The sequence below is a fragment of the Loxodonta africana genome, chromosome 16 (genome assembly GCF_030014295.1).
Source record: "Loxodonta africana isolate mLoxAfr1 chromosome 16, mLoxAfr1.hap2, whole genome shotgun sequence".
In the NCBI taxonomy this organism is placed as follows: Eukaryota; Metazoa; Chordata; class Mammalia; order Proboscidea; family Elephantidae; genus Loxodonta; species Loxodonta africana.
Window position 1 is genome coordinate 60,147,379 of NC_087357.1, and position 17,443 is coordinate 60,164,821.

Sequence of the window (17,443 nt, forward strand, 5' to 3'; positions counted from 1 at the left end):
TGAGCTAATTATAGAAATTACTTACAGAATGATATGAACTTTATTATCTAAATTAAAACTGGTTTTTCCTTTTTTTGGACATTACTTATTTACTGAAACTAAATTTGCTTTCATTACGGGTATTTCAAATTCATAAAATTAATAAAATAAAAAGAATAATTAAAGGAATCAAGATTACCATAAAATTACTTTGAACATTATGTAGTTTTAACAAAAATTAATTTTAGAAATTGAAAATGTCTGTAGAAAGAAATCAAATAATTCATAATAGCCCTTTGTGTATCTTATCGATTTTTTCTAATGATTTATTAATGTTGTTTTTGTTATGTGGCATTGAGTTGGTTTTTCAACTCATAACAACCCTGTAGACAGAATAGAACTCCCCCATGAGGTTTTCTAGGCTGTAATCTGTATGGGAGCAGATTGCCAGGTCTTTCTTTTGCACAGCCAGTAGGTGGGTTCGAACTGCCAACTTTTTAGTTAGCAGCAGAGCACTTAAGCAGGGCTCCTTAATTTATTAATAGAGGAAACAAAAGAGAAACATTTCTGTCATTTTTATTTTCAAATAAAAAAATTTTAGGGAAAAATGTAAGTTTAGGTTATCCCAGAAAATTCATTTTAATATGACTGGTTAGACTGGTTAGATTTGTGGAGTAATGAGAAGATTTTACCACGTGTATTTTGAACATACATATGGTAATGGCTAATGGCACAGTGGTTAAGAGTTTCAGCTGCTAACCAAAAAGTCGACAGTTCAAACCCACCAGCCATTCCTTGGAAACTCTATGGGGCAGTTCTACTCTGTCCTATAGGGTCATTATGAGGGTTGCTTGATGGCAACAGGTTTTGTTTTATTTTAAATATAAGAATGACTTAGTAATTATTATAAAATGTGTAAGGTGGATGTTACACTACAATTTTCCAAGCCACAGAATAAAACCTATTGTGTAACAATGGTAGCAAAAGAGATTTACAATTCTTTAAGGCTTAATCAGGATTTTTATGACTTGGTGGAAGGGTATTAGGGGACTTTTAGAGCAAAGAAGATTCAATCATGGATTTTAGAAATTCAAGCAAGTCTTAGAGAGTATCTACCTAGTTCTATTCCACAACTTTATAGAACACGGTAAGTGTAATGCAATCGTTACAAAATGTCATAAAACTAACAAAAGTTACTTACAAAAGTAGTAACTTACTTTTAATACACTACTGGGGCTTACTGGCAATCTCTCCCTAAAGATGTACACTCATATGACAAATTGCTGTTGTACATTTATTATGCATTTGTATAAATATCAGTGTGTACTATATGTTATCGTGAAGTACAATTCCCATATCTGATAAAAGAACATTTTACAAAGTGGTTTTGATGTAGCCTTTTCGATGACATTTACTAAAAGATATGAATTGGTTGTTAATGGTGGGCTACCACAATATTTTTCCATCATTTTAAAACGACTGCTTGAAGAATTGGCAAGGGCTTTCTCTAGGTAGCAATGCACTATTTCACCAAGGGGCATCTCATTATGCTCATCTCTCAGCTACACTGATATATAAAGGGTTCTTGCCATGGTTTGTCTTTGTAGCTGTGAGCTTCTAAGTTGTAAGTGCATTTGAAGGTGTAGACAATTAAAGGGGAAGAAAAGAGACAGTGAGAACGAAAAGATGCCCACTGCTGAAGACCCTGCTGTGCTACTTGTTTTTCTGCCCTCCATACCCGCTTGTCATAGTTCATATGAGATTCATTAATCGACCAGGAGCTCAGTGGTTGTGACAGACGCAACGTCTTTGGAATAAAATGCTTCTTTAACAGTGCCGTGACAGTACAATGGTGCAGCTGCCCCCGCCACACAGCAACGTATCCATTTGTCCACTGAGAAAATCATTTTTTGTCTTCCTTACAGTAAGCAGCAATTTTTCCCTTCGAAAATAAAGCAAAATCTAGCTTTTAAGGTAGAGCTCTTGAACAACAGACATGTCTATCTCTCTAAAGTCAAGAGTTAGCCTCCACGGTGCTGAATTCATTCCCAGCTTTTATTGGAGAGGTCAGAAGTATGACTAGACGTATTATTTCATCAGCTGAATTTCTGGCCTTTAATTTTTCAGATGAAAGTAACAGCAAAAAGCCTGACCATCTCCATCCCTAGTTTCAATACTCTCATATATTTAGTAAAATGCTATATGATAAATTAAATTCTATATGTTAAGTCAAATAACTTATCAAGGTCACTGTCATTTATTTCTGCAGCTACATTTCAAACCTCAAATTGACAAACTCATATTGAAAAGTTACACAACACCAGGTAACCGTCAGACTTCTGCTATAAGAATCAGTTTAAAGAAATGAAATTACAAATATGAATCTGTTTCTATGATCATCCTATTTATGATTGTATGAATGAAGTCATTCATTCCAGAGTGTTAACAAGATGTCTTTCATGTATCATTAAAATAACTTATGTCAAATACTTGGTTAAATTATTGAAGCATTTTCAATATTAATAATTTCATACAGATGTCTAGCAAGAATAACCAGTCATAATTAATTACTGATCAATTAGGATAGATTATTTCTCTTGGCTCTCATTTGCTTTCCTAACAATTAACTTGCTTTCCTCTAAAATAGGTCAATATAAAATGAGCCTTAGTCATTTCACACTTAGACTTTTTAATATAGCAAAACTGTTCAGAGAAATGAGTTGTTCTCTTGTAAGTTATTAATCCTTTTAGACATTACAAATCATGTTTTCATCCCTTAAATTTGACATGTTCATTTTCTTTTTAATTATTGTGTATTAACATACCTCAGTAATTTTATTAGTTCTACTTCTAATACATACATCCTATATAAATACATTTATCCTAAAATTAATCACATTTGACTTCATAGTCCCATCATTATTTGGGGACTACATGATTATTAAGGGGTACAAACAGCCTCATCATTATTACACTATTGATTGGAGGAACTTACTTTCAAGTTATCTAGTTAGAAGTATAAAACAAGGACATTAATGTCTGTCTTAGTTATCTAGTGCTGCTATAACAGAAATACCACATGTGGATGACTTTATAACAAACAGAAACTTATTCTCTCACAGTTTAGGAGGCTACAAGTCCAAATTTAGGGCACCAGCTATAGGGGAAGGCTTTCTTTCTCCATCAGCTCTGAGGGAAGGCTTTTCTCTCCTTTCAATATCTGTGGGCCTGGTGTTCCTTGGAGATCTCCGTGTGTCTTGGCATCAGCCTCCCCCTGGTCTAGGAGGTTCTCAACGCAGGGATCCCAGGTTCAAAGGATGCACTCTACTCCTGGCTCTTCTTTCCTGGTGGTAGGAAGTCCATCTCTCTGCTTGTTTGTTTAATCTCTTTTGTAGCTCAAAAGAGATTGGCTCAAAATACAACCTAATCCTGTTGATTGTTTCCTGCCTCATGAACATAACTGCCTCTAATCTTGCCTCATTAACATTATAGAGGTTAGAATTTACAACACCTAGGGACTCCACGGCACTGGGTTTGGTTTTATTGGTTTTGTGTAGGAAAATTACATCAGATCACACAATGGAGGATAATTACGTAACACTGAGAATCATGGCCTACCAAAGTTGACAGATGTTTTGGGGGGACACGATTCAATCCATAACAATGTCTTTAATCGTCTTTGGTTCTGTTTTGGATTTTGGTACACAAATCTCTCATTAATTTAAGTTAGAATTGAAGAGGTTAAAAATCAAACAACTTGATTTTCTTTATCCATTTAGCATGGGATATAATATTGGCAATAATCATAATTATCTAGCAAGGTTCAGCAGAAAATTTATATTTGAAAGATGGATTAAGAAACCTTGAAGTCTAGGCATGCTGAAGAGATGCTGTTTCCTGACAAATGGTTAAGCTTCTTCCACGGCTGTTATATTTGAGAAAGGTCATTCGCTTTCTGTGTTTGTAGAATTCACCGCTTCATTTAGCATTTGAGAAGTTACAGATGAATGTTAAAAAGGAAAAAAGTGAAAGTTACTGCAGAACAAGGATAAGCAGAATCATTGTCCTGAAAACACAATTCTTTCTTTGAAAATCCCACCAACCAATTATTCTTAATGTTAAGTTTTTCCTTATAGCTTAATTGGGGCCAATTCCTTAGTCACCTACGTACTGACTAGTGGAATGTTTTTTTTTCTAATGGCTTTGAGTTCATAGTTCAGGTACCTACAAAGTGTAGGTTTTTTTTTTAGTGCTTTCTACACCCTTTAAGTATTCTCCCTACTTAAAAATGGAATTGTAGCCTATACACTTAGATAATAATATTTATTTTCAGTAGCCCTATGATATAAAGTGTGACCTAGAGACCTTGCATATAATAACAGCAGAAGTGGCTAATATTTACTCAGTGTTTTTTGTTTTTCAGTCATATGCTTAGCGACCAGAAAGCAAGGGAAGTTGTCAGTGTAGCCCATACAGATCACTCTCCGAGGACACAGAGCAGGACAGAGAATGGGAGACTAGCTTTTTAGGTATCTGGCACATCTGGGTAATAGGATTATTGGTGATGATGATTTTCTTCTTTATAGTTTTTTTTTCTCCCATATTTTAAGGAAGAACATGTAATACTTATTAAATGGAAAACAAATTGTATGAAACCCTAGCTAAATGTGTGTTAGGGATTAAGAGTGTAAGTATATGCAAGGGAGTTTGGGGTGCATATACACACCCCTTCACTATAAAATCCCTCCTTATAGCACCAGAAACACTTCAGTGTCATCAACAGTAGAATGGGTAAATAAAATGAAGTTACAGTCCTCCAGTGGATCCTATATAACAATGACTAGAATAAAATCCAAATGCCTTACCTCAGTTTACAAAGCCGTATGTGAACTTGCTCTGCTCACCTCACCAACACTATCTCCTGTTTCATTCTGCTTTAGCCAATTGATCTTTCTGTTCTTAATATGTTTCACTTACTCTACATCAGGGCCTTTGACCTAGGTGTTTCCTCTTCCGGGAATGACGATCTTTGCTGACCTTTCCATGACTAGCTACTTCTTGTCATTTAGATCTCATCTTAAATGATACCTCTTTAGAGATGGCTTCTTTGATCACTTAATCTAAAATGGCTCTCAAATCAATCTGTTTTCATCCCCTAGATGGTTGTTATGAGTCAAAATTGACTCGATGGCAATGGGTTTTTACAGCATTCATCTCTATCTCATATTTATTTTTCTGCTATTGATTTGATGGTTATTTTACTGTCACTTTCCTCCGGAGTATATGCTCTCCAAAAGCAAGGACCATGTTGGTCTGACACCATCATTTCTACCTACAGTGTATGGCTCTTAATAGATACTCAGCTCCTATTGGTTTAATATGTCTACAAGTATGTGCACCTGGGAACCAGATCAGAGGAATAAAAAGGAGATGGCCTTCTCCTTGTTTAATATTTTAAGATTAAATGAGTACAAAACACTTCTAGGTCTATGTTGAGATCCAATGTTGAAATGGTGTTAAGAGGTTATTTACTTTCCAAAGTAAAGTCCCACTTACCAAGAGCAAGTTGTTAAATTGTTTATTTTTGCAGAGCATACCAATTATTTTTAACATTAAATATCCAATTGTAGCTCCGAAGTTGGTTATCATGCTGTGGTGAACCTGATTTAATATAATGGAACAGATGTTCCATGCCCAACAGGGACAGGGAAATTTGTCCTATCTTTTGGTTTCCACCCCCAACCTCACAGACTGTTCTCTACTTAGTGGGTACAACTGTGCAACACAGAATCAAGCAGGATGCTACCAATTTCCCTACATTTGTTCATCATTTGAGCCCTGGTGGTGCAGTGGTTAAGAATTCAGTGCTACCCAAAAGGTTGGCAGTTCAAATCCACCAGTTGCTCCTTGGAAACCCTATGGGGCAGTTCTACTCTGTCTTATAAGGTCACTATGAGTTGGAATCGACTCAACAGCAGCGAGTTTCGGTTTTGGATTGAACATCATTTTATTCATAAAAAATTTCTTTTTTTTAGGCTAACAATAGAGGTGAACTACTCACACGAATTTGCAACAACTGTTAAAAATAATCAAATGAGCAGTTGTCCATGTGCGTTTAGGGAGGCCATTTTGATTCCAGAAAAAGCAAATGGCTCTAAGAAGCTACCTACAATGGGGCTTATAAAGACAAGAGGAGGGATAAATATAGAAGATCACCATTGGGTAATTTTAATATGATCAATGAACCCTGCCTTCTGCCTTTACTGAGACCAACTGATACCAGTTTACCTCTGGCCCAGCTGCTAATAATTAGGCCCTCCACCCACCTGCAGCAAAGACACTTTTTGAGATGTACATTAGGAGGCAATGGTTTGACAAACTACCTTTTTCTAGCAAGATAAAATAAATTTACATTGCTATAGAGCAGCTTCCGGCAGGCATTTGCAGTTTGGGTCAGTTTTTTTTTTGGTAAATATTTGGTTTTGAGGTAAGAAAAACCGTAAAAATCAAAGTAAAATGTCTGTAATTGATTTTTCTCTTCAACATTACCCAAGGAGAGGGAGTGGTGTTTGAAGGATAAAGTTTAGAGGCAGCAAACAGTTTTTTCAAAGTTTTGCTGATATATTAGTAGAGACCCAAACTGACCTTTTTCGTCATTTATATGTATTATCTTAGACTTTTTTTTTTTTAATCTTAGACTAAGAATAAACTTTCTCATGGTGATGCTGAAGCCCAGTCTTTGCAGTGCCATTTCAATTACCAAACATTAAATAATTGTCAGTATAAATTTGCGTAATATATTTATGTTTGTATTTATAGATTTGAACATCAGTAATTCATTTTTAAAATAGGGTCACTCTCTAGAGTTTTAGTTGTCAAAATATACTGTTTCATGATCACACCATATAATACAGTTTTCTCTATTGTCTTAGTTATCTAGTGCTGCTGTAACAGAAATACCACAAGTGGATGGCTTTAACAAACAGAAATTTATTTTCTCACAGCTTAGGAGGCTAGAAGTCCGAATTGAGGGCACCAGCTCTTGGGAAAGCTTTCTGTCTCTGTTAGCTCTAGGGGAAGGTCCTCATCACCCATCTCTCCCTGGTCTAGGAGTTTCTCAGTTCGGGGACCCTGAACCCAAAGGACTCATGCCGCTTCCAGTGCTTCTTTCTTGGTGGTATGAGGGCTATTTCCTCTCTGCTCCCTTCTCTCTTTTCTATCTCAAAAGATATTACTCAAAGTACAACCTAATCCTGTAGATTAAGTCCTGTCTCATTAACATAACTACCTCTAATCCTGCCCCACTGACATCACAGAGGTTAGAACTTACAACACATAGGATAATCACATCAGATCACAAAATGGTGGAGGACCGCACAATACTGGGAATCACAGGCTAGCCAGGTTGACACACATTTTTGGGGACACAATTCAATCTATAACATCTATTAAAAAGAGACATTTTATGTTAAATGATGAATTATTGTTTTGGCGATGAGTCAAAAGATGATTTTGCCAAAACAGGAATCTTTTAAAGAAGAGTACAAGTTGGAAGCATTGTTCCTGCAGCTGGAATTTCTCAAGTGTTGAAGCAGAGCTTTTATCTATTTTAATTAAAATGAAAATAGAAAGTTTAAAGTACCCCTTTTGCACATTTTAGAATGAAGAATCTGTGGTGTTTTCACACTCATTAGCTGTTATTTGGTTCACAAGTTCTACAATTGATTTGCCTAAAAGGCTTGAATTTTTATGACTGAATTGAGGAGATGTTTTGATTGTTGTCTTTATAACAGTACCAAAAAACCAAAACCAAACCCAGTGCCGTCGAGTCGATTCTGACTCTTAGTGACCCTATAGGACAGAGTAGAACTGCCCCATAGAGTTTCCAAGGAGCGCCTGGTGGATTCAAACTGCCGACCCTTTGGTTAGCAGCCATAGCACTTAACCCCTATGCCACCAGGGTTTCCATAGGAGCTTAAAAATCACCATGTCCACATATCCTCTCAGGCGGCCTACTTCTATTTTTAAAACCTATCTCACATTCCTACTTACATTTAGTTTGAGCTTTATAAGACATACTCTAAAAATGCCACCTGAATAGTGTGGTACTTGAAAACATTCTTGAAATAATTAAGGGGGAATTCTCAAGCAAAACTAAATAAACAATACAAAGAACTGGATAAAATTCCTTGAAATTCATCCCGGCAATTTTATAGGAATTTAAAAATTCTGTATTGCCTTACGATCTTATACACATGGGCCTACTCTGCTTAATTTCCACCTAATTATTCCTATTTCTGGGTTATTATGTAGTCCCTGAGTGGCACAAATGGTTAACACACTTGGCTGCTAACAAAAAGTTTGGAGGGCCCAGTACACCGACTATTTCTGAAAAATCAGCCATTGAAAAACCTGTGGAGCAGAGTTTTACTCTGACATGTATGGGTGGCCACGCGTTGGTGTTGACCCTACAGCAACTGGATGGGTTTCCTTCCTTTCACCTGTTATAGCCTAAATTTTGTCCTCAGCAAGAGACCAAGTAATCTGACTTTTAAGAGTTCCTCTATCAATAGGTCTTGTTACAAATAAGGTGTGGACAGAAACAGAAGGTATTGACAGAAATGAAGCTCATGGATTATCGGCTGATAATTATTTCCTACCTGAGTTGTACACCCAATGAGAGCAACAACCATGGCCATTGTGTTTCACACTATATCCCTGGGACTTATTAATGGGCCTGGTACCTGACAGGAGTGCAAAAAACATTGGTTGGATAAATGAACTCATTTCAATCTTGGCACTTGCTAATACACATGATATAGGCTAATTATATAAGCCTGGTGAAATCAATGGAATGGAAGTCAGGGAACCTGATGGGTGATGTTACTCAGGTCACCACCCTGATCGAATGTAAAGGGAGTTTCCCTGGGGTGGGGTCTGCACCACCTTTTATCTCTCAAGAGATGAAAGGGAAGAAAGAAGAGAGTTGGGGACCTCATACCACCAAGAAAGCAGTGCTGGGAGCAGAGCACTCCTTGGACTCGGGGTCCCTGCGCAGAGAAGCTCCTAGTCTAGGGGAATATTGGTGAGAAGGCCGACAGAGAGAGAAAGCCTTCCCCTGGAGCTGAAACCCTGAATTTGGACTTTTAGCCTACTTTACTGTGAGAAAATAAATTTCTCTTTGTTAAAGCCATCCATTTGTGGTATTTCTGTTACAGCAGCACTAGGAGACTAAGAAAGGCGATATGGCTAGATGCCTTCTTTCTCAGGATGCAGCTTTTCAATTTTAAAACGAGGACCTTGGACTAGATAACTGTTTTGAAAACTTTTTGTTTTTTTACTCTTTCTTTTAGTAATGGAATATTTGTTTTAAAAAGCTATCTTAGGCAGAGTACCAACGTTTTTTATACAACTAGTAAAAGCAGAATAATTTGGTTTGAAACAGGCCCAGAACTCCCTTTGCTTAGCTATCCTACCCCAATTGTCTCTTCACCCAGGGTCACCGTTTTTTGAACCTGAGCCTCCAGAGAACACACTTTGAAAGCAAATGGATTTAGTCATCTTCTGTGTTAGAGTTTAAACGCTTTATGATCGACAGGAAGAGATGCAACGAAGAGTGAGCACATAGTTTCTCAGTGATCAGTGGAACCAATCTCTGACCCTGCATTGCTATGATGATGTGACTTTATGGTTCAATTTCTTTGTCTGTCAAATGAAATTATATTACCTAATAGTGGGGTACAGAACCCTGGTGGCACAATGGTTAAGCACTCCACTGCTAACCAAAAGGTCAGCAGTTTGAACCCACCAGCCGTTGTGTTCGTCAGTGACTACATGACTTATGAGGTAATTGTTCTGGTTATTGTAACGTATGCTTGCAATGTAGTGATCCCCAAACACAAATCTGTGAAACATGTATCTCTTGAACTTTTAAGCTAAGTTGTAAAAAACTTAAAACCAACCAACAACTAAACAACTTCTCTCATATAAACAATTTCTAATCTTATAAGTGGAGCCCTGGTGGCATAGTGGTTAAAAGCTTGGCTGCTAACCAAAAGGTCAGCAGTTTGAATCCACCAGCCACTCCTTAGAAACCCTGTGGGGCAGTTCTACTCTATCGTATAGGGTCATTATGAGTTGGATCGACTCGGCAGCAACTGGTTTTTGAAACTTATAAGCAACTTCCTTGTTGTAGATGATGACTTTGCTGCGATATGGTGTGACGTGACCCTTAGTTTGTCTAAGTTAGACATTCCAAATGAACATCCCTGATTATAAAGATATGACATGAATTACCTTGATGCAACGTGAGCTGTACCCTCCCTTATCGTGTAAGACCAGAGGGACTGAACAACATAAAAACCCCGGGCTTTTGCTCTTCTGGTGAGAGAAGAGCAACTGAGCCTCTGACTCTCTCTGAAGAGACTCTGCCCAGTCCCTTGACCTTAGACCCTAGCAAGGAGTGACCTCCAACGAGGATGAGAGAGCTTTCCTCCCAACACCACTGGTTAAAGGTAAATGCCTGAAGATTTGTACTTTCATTATTGGACTAACTTTACCCCACCCCGGTTCACCAGGTTTGAATGAATGTCTTTGAGTCTTACCTGTGTGCTGTGCCTTGACTACCTTACAATAAACTAATTTATGCATAACAAACCTGAGCGTGTGTCCATTTATTTTAAAACAAAACCCCCACAAAACAGTTATCTATTGCTATAAAACAAACTTCCTAAAACTTGGTGGCCAAAACAGAATCTCATGATTTTGTCAGTCAGGATTTCAGGCAGGGTTTACCTGTGGCTTTTTTTTTTTTTTTTCTGTTCATTTGATGATATTTTCAGCTGAAAAATGGGCTGGTTTGGGGGGGTCAAGTCAGCTTCATTCTCACATCTGTCTCCTTGCAGCAATGCCTGCCTGGAAGCCTGGACTCAGCTGGGACTGCCAACTGGAATGCCTACAACAGGCCTCTCCAGCGTGGCAAACTCAGGGTAGTCAGGTTTCTTACATGGTGGCTCAGGGCTCCAGGAAGAATGTTCCAGCAAATTAGGAAGAAACTACAGGGCCTTGTATATTCTAGCCTTCAAAACTACATAGTGTCCCCTCCTCCATACTCTATTAGTTGAAGCTGGCACAAGATTCAAGGAAAGGGTTAAGAGACCCCATCTCTCAATGGGAGGAATGTCAAAGAATTTGCAGCCATGTTTTAAAACTGTCACAGTTGTACTGATCAGTGTCTGCCATATTACTCCAGGGAAAGAGTCAATGAAAATTGGTAGAACTGAGTAAAACATCTCTCTCCACTGTAATAAAAAAATAAACTAAACCCAGTGCTGTCGAGTTGATTCCGACTCATAGTGACCCTATAGGACAGAGTAGAACCGCCCCATAGAGTTTCCAAGGAGCCCCTGGCGGATTCGAACTGTCAACCCTTTGGTTAGCAGCCATAGCACTTAACCACTACACCACCAGGGTTTCCCTCCAGTGTAATAGGATGAAGATATTGTGAGGGAGCAGCCATAGCACTTAACCACTACACCACCAGGGTTTCCCTCCAGTGTAATAGGATGAAGATATTGTGAGGGAGCAGCCATAGCACTTAACCACTACACCACCAGGGTTTCCCTCCAGTGTAATAGGATGAAGATATTGTGAGGGATTCCATACTCTCTTAAAAATTTAAATCAGGATGAAATATACTAAGCCAAACCAAATGTCTCTTGAGTTCTGTGCTTCAGGCAAGACTTGAGCCTCAGTTAGAGAATGTTTTGTGGCAGAAATTTTGGCCATCAGAATCACTGAATATAAACAAGGCTTCTCCGTGGAGAGTGTGCTGCTGAATCACTCAAGCAGTGTTTGGATAATGGACACAGGACATGCATTTTTGGAGGGCTGTTTTTGGAACTGCAGTTGTAAAAGTTCCTTGCTTGTAGGTTGGGTTATATCACTTGCACCATTTGGATATTTTTTTTCCCCCCTCCCGGTAATAATAGGGACAAGTAAGTTTAAACTATTGAGTATATGTTGTCTGGAGAAATATATGTACTTTTCACACAGTCAACTCTTCTTAAAATGCATTATTATATGGAAAAAGAACATGAAAGTGTTGAGAAGGCCAAATTACATATTGTTAGCTGATAATGATAAATGGACTTGTCTGGGCTTTTTCTACGTAAACGGAAGGTAACAGGGAGTCTTGTTTCACCACTAAAAAGATCTTTTTTTAAATTTTCTGTTAATTCCACGTGTTGCCTGGAGAATTTCTCTTCTAGTGTGGACTGTATCACTCAGAATTTTTAAAGACACATAAAGGAAAACTGTGGTGGAGAACTGTCATTGATTTTTTTTTTTTTTTACAGAACTAAATATGATAGATTTTTCTTGTGTCTTGCACAAGACCAATTTATACAAAGTTGGTAGGCAGCCAATGAGGACACAACCACCAAAATGTCTCTTTTAATCATCACATCAGTCTCTGAAACTACCAGTACATTTTAAGCCCTTTGTTTAAATTAAGGTAGTGTTCTTGTTTTCCTCCAGGGAGGAAATAATTAATACTCGTCAGCAAGTGCTGCAGAGCTCAGTATTACTGTCCAGGTAACTGCCATTACTGAAGGGAAAGGAAGGCTGGTTTTGAGAGCCTGGGGCTCAGGGAGGGTAGCGGTGGCTGACAGAGAACAGATATGGACTGTGGAGCAAGAATCACTGCCGAAAGGGCAGAGCACAGGGAGGCGCCGTGGAAAGGAACCTTGAACTTGAAGAAGTAGCTCCAGGATACTATGAACAAGAAGCACAAAAGGGAAAGCTGAGGCGGGTGGAGGGGAGAAGAGGGGAGGGGTGTGTGTGGCGCAGAGGGTACATGTATGATAAAATGCTTATTGGACTGTTTTATATCAGGTCGAGCCTATCTCTGACGGTAGGATATCTATTGACTCAAAGGCTAAGGGTTTTTATCTCTGTAAGTTTCAAGGTAAGGGGGAAAAGAAAACACCTAGTCAACAGCTTGGCTATAGTTTACTTTCGTTGTTGTTAGTTGCTGTCTAGTGGGCTCCCACTCATGGCAACTCAATGTATAACAGGCTGAAGCGCTGCATGGTCAGGCACCATCTTCAAGATTGTTTGTATGCCTGAGTCCATTGGTGTGGCTACTGTGTGTTTTGAGTGCCTACCAACCTGGGGGGGGTCATCTTCCAACACTGTAGCATACAGTAGTCTGTTGTGATTCCTAAGGTTTTCATTGGCCAATTTTCAGAAGAAGATCACTGGAGCTTTCTTCCTAATCTGTCTTAGTATGGAAGCTTTGCTGAAACCTGTCCACCATCGGTGGCCTTGCTGACATTTGAAATAGCAGTGGCATAGCTCCCAGCATCATAACAACATGTGAGACACCACAGTACGACAAAGTTAACCTCTCTATTTTTCAGCCTTCTTTTGTAAAGCGTGGGCAAGATTGTAAAGATTCAAGGATATGATACTCCTAGCAGTGCCTGGCATAAAAGGAGTTCTTGATAAACAACAGCTGTGTCATAAGGTCCCCAGAAAGAAAGAGATGACCCACTCCAAATGATTAATTTGAGGAAAGTTTTGAAAAGGAATCTTATGAAGGCATGGGAAGGGTATAATGAAAGCCCAGGCAGCATGCCACTATGATCACCCAAGCCCTGAAGAGACAAGAAAAGAGAACAGTTACCATAACCTGGAGACAGAGAGAATTGTATGGAGAGGACTGCCCGGAGAGGACTTTGAGTAGAGGGTGAAGCCAATTTATACCAAGCTCATAGGGAGAGAGTTGAAGGAATAAATACCCCATCCTTACTCTTCTCTTTCCCTCTGGTGCCCCACTGGCACTCCTCACTGACTGAATCCAACCAGACGTCAGAGAGTAAGGGAGCCCATTGATGACATCTATGGAGGTCAGCACCCTGGGGGTACAAAGCAGGGTTTGTGGGGGAGTGAATTTGCAGGAAGAGTTGGAATAAAAGTGAAGCACAGTATCCATAATTATTATTGTTTTTACTATTCCTTTGGCTAATAATGGAATATTCCATACTTAGCACAGTGGCTAGAACCTAGAAGGTCAATAAAAATCTATTAAATAAATGAATGAATGATTGTGTTAGTTAGGAATTGAATTGCGTTGGTATTAAAAGACACTCAACTACAATGGCTTAAAAACACAATGGTTATTTTGTACATAAAACAAATCTGGAGGTAGATTTTCCAGGACTGATATGAGGGATCCATGAGGTCAAAAGGGACCTGGGTTCCTTCTTCTTTCTGCTCTGTTGGGCTAGCATCATCCTTGAATTTACTTTATGGTCCAAGATGGCTACCAGATCTCCAGACATTATATCCACGTTTCATTCATGAAAGGGGAAGGAGGGAGAGGAAAGGGAAGCAAGCTTTCTTGAAGCTGTTTTTCTGGAAGTCTCATCTGACATTTCCTCTTATATCTTATTGCCCAGGATTTAGTTGCATGGACACAACTATCCACAAAGGAGGAGGGAAAAGGTGATCTTTTTATAAGTGCATTATTACCTCAGATAAAATCTGCTCTTACTGAGGAATAAGGTCAGCATTCGCTCAACCAGACAGGATGGACAAGCAAGACCATATTTTGTTTACTGAGAAAAGATAGTTACGGAAGGGCCATATAAGTTATTTTTCCTTATCTGTTTTCTAGACAGGGTCTATACTAGCCAAATAAACTAGTCATCTGAAACGATTGTCTAGATAGTAGAAGAAAAATAAACAATGACTGAGCTATTGGAGGTATGTTATTTCTCATTTTTAATTTCTCTAGGCCACCTCCTCATTGCGTCACTTTTTGTGCAGACCACAAACCAATCATTTGGTTGCATCAAATCCCAGCTTGTCCCCCAAAATAGTTCTAAAAATGACCCTGAACCCTCAGTAGACCTAGGACTGAATTGCATTTTTTGTCTTTACATTTTTTTATTCAAAATAAGAATGGGTTTAATATTTTTTTAAATAAGAGAAATAATTCAGAAGAGTACAAAGAATAATACATCAAACTCCTGTGTTCCTACCAGTTGTATTGGAAAATGAACATTTTATAAAATTCCCTCCTTTTTAAAATTAAGAATATAAAACAAAATCTGCCCTCTGTGGGCCAAAGCCAAATGTGTAAGAAAAGTAGAGGGGAGCGCTAAGGGCAGGGTTTTTGCCAGATTCACATTGGGTTTGGCGGGCAGGAGCTTTGCAAATTCCCCACACACCAACCTGGAGATTGGCCACATCACTGTGGACTTGGAGGCCCTCTCGATGGTAGGTATAGGAAGGACTGATGTTTAGGTTTCCAAAGCTCTTCTCATTTCTGGGTGCTATGGATTTTTTTCGTCCCAGGGGTTCCCGAAAGCCACAAATAGGGGAAGATAGGGAAGGAGTGGGGTGGAATCAGAAGATTGCTCAGTGGAAGTCAGCAGGCCTGGGCAGGATGCCTCTAGAGCACAGGCTGTGGGATCAGGCTTAAAGCAGGGGCCGGAAGGAGGATATGGAAGAGACTAGTGGGGGTAAGGCCAAGTCAGCACAAGAGTTCCACTTGGCCTTGGCAACATTAAGAAAGAACAGACAGTGAAGTACACCAGCTGCCAGCTGCAGCTGCCGATGCCAGCACAGAAAGCATGACCAGGCAGAGAAGTTCTCTGCACTCTGTTGCCACAGATAATTTACCCCCAACTGGATGCTGTTCAGGGAGACTTAGGTAAATCTGAGGGACTCATCATTTTAATCAGAGTCACACAAAAGATACTATTTAAATCTCTCTGATAGGAGGTTGAATGTTATTACTTTTTAAAATATGCTTCGTTTTTATAGTAAAATATTCACACGGTTCATACATTGAAACCATATACGGAGGTTTATGGGAAAAATTTTTTTCCCATCTACCCCATTCCTAGTCCCCCAATAGCATCCTCCTGAAGGATGCCATTTTAATTGGTTTCTTAAGTATCTTTCCAGAGTTTTCTTTTTATGTTATCACTAGCAAAAGTGCATATATAGCCTGAATGTTATTTTTCCCTTGTCTTAAATGAAAGGTAGCGTAATGTTTCGGACCTTTTCTTCCGTTTGACATATGTCATAGGGATTTCTATATTATTATAAAGAAATTGTGCTCATTCTTTTATTTATTTGTCTTCTGGAGAATATTTCATTGTAAGTATGCTTAATAATTTATTTAGCACTTTCATTATTGATGGAATAGATAAAATTCTGTTACAAATAATATAGCATGAATAATCTTATAAATATGTTATTTGTGTACATGCAGGTATATCTTTAATAAAAACCTAGGGGTTAAACTTTAAATAGCTGAATGTGTATGTTGAAAAGAGACGCTTATGCCACAGAAGGTTGGTATATTGCCAAGTCTAATTGTCTCTGGCAGCCGGTGGGCAGTATCTTTTTAGGGGGTCATGTCAGATAACGAAGAAATAAAGAAGCCACCTAATCTTGGTGGAGCCCAGATGGCACAGTGGTTAAAAGCTATGGCTGCTAACCAAAAGGTCAGCACTTCAAATCCACCAGCTGCTCCTTGGAAACCCTATGCGGCAGTTCTACTCTGTCCTGCAGGGTGGCTATGAGCCAAAATCGGCTTGACGGCAATGGGTTTAATTTTTTTTTTTTGTAATCTTGATACTCCTAAAAGTACTGTTAGGAAGTCAGAACCTAATCAATATTTTCCCTTTATGCATGTGCAGAAAGATAAAATATAGATGTATTAACCGATGTCAGGTTTTTTTTTTCCCCGTCTTTTTTGTCTCCTGTGATTCTCCCCACCTCCACTGGGGCAGAGATGACACAGAGAAAAGAAGAACAAGCAAGCAATTCTCTGCATTTAAGTTTTAAAAGAAGCTTTTGAAATAATGGCAGAAATAATTGTCTGGAGAGAAAACGTATTTTGAGTTTCAAAAGCCTGGCTTCTAAAGGCTTCAGGACAAAAATAATGATTCTGGAAGAAAATGTTCTCAGTTCAAACCCTTTTACCCGCCCCCCTCAAGTACAGTCTCCGTAAAAAAGAAGAGTCAGAGGAAAACCTAAACAGTGGTGTTCTCTGGAGAAAGACCCTGTGCCTTGGTCCACGCCATTGGGGCTGCTCTCCATATGGCTTTGGAGAACCACCATCAGAGAAGACCTCTGTCTCATTTCCAATGTGGAGCCAAGACAGGCAGCAACCTGAATGGGTCTCCTTTTCGCCAGTGTGGTGGGTGATCTATACAGAGAAATGGTGCAGGGATATCTGAGCAGAGGACCCTGAGACACCCTCACATGGGCCCTAAAACCCAGGAAGGCTGTGTTCCTGAGATACCAGGCATTAGGCAGAAGCCCTTGATAGACAGCTTGACCTCAGAGGCCTTGCCATCAGGAATACAAGGGATCTGCACATACCTGTGACCAGAGGCTAGGAAGGAAGGGGCATGTTTCAGGCAATGCCAGCAACGACAGG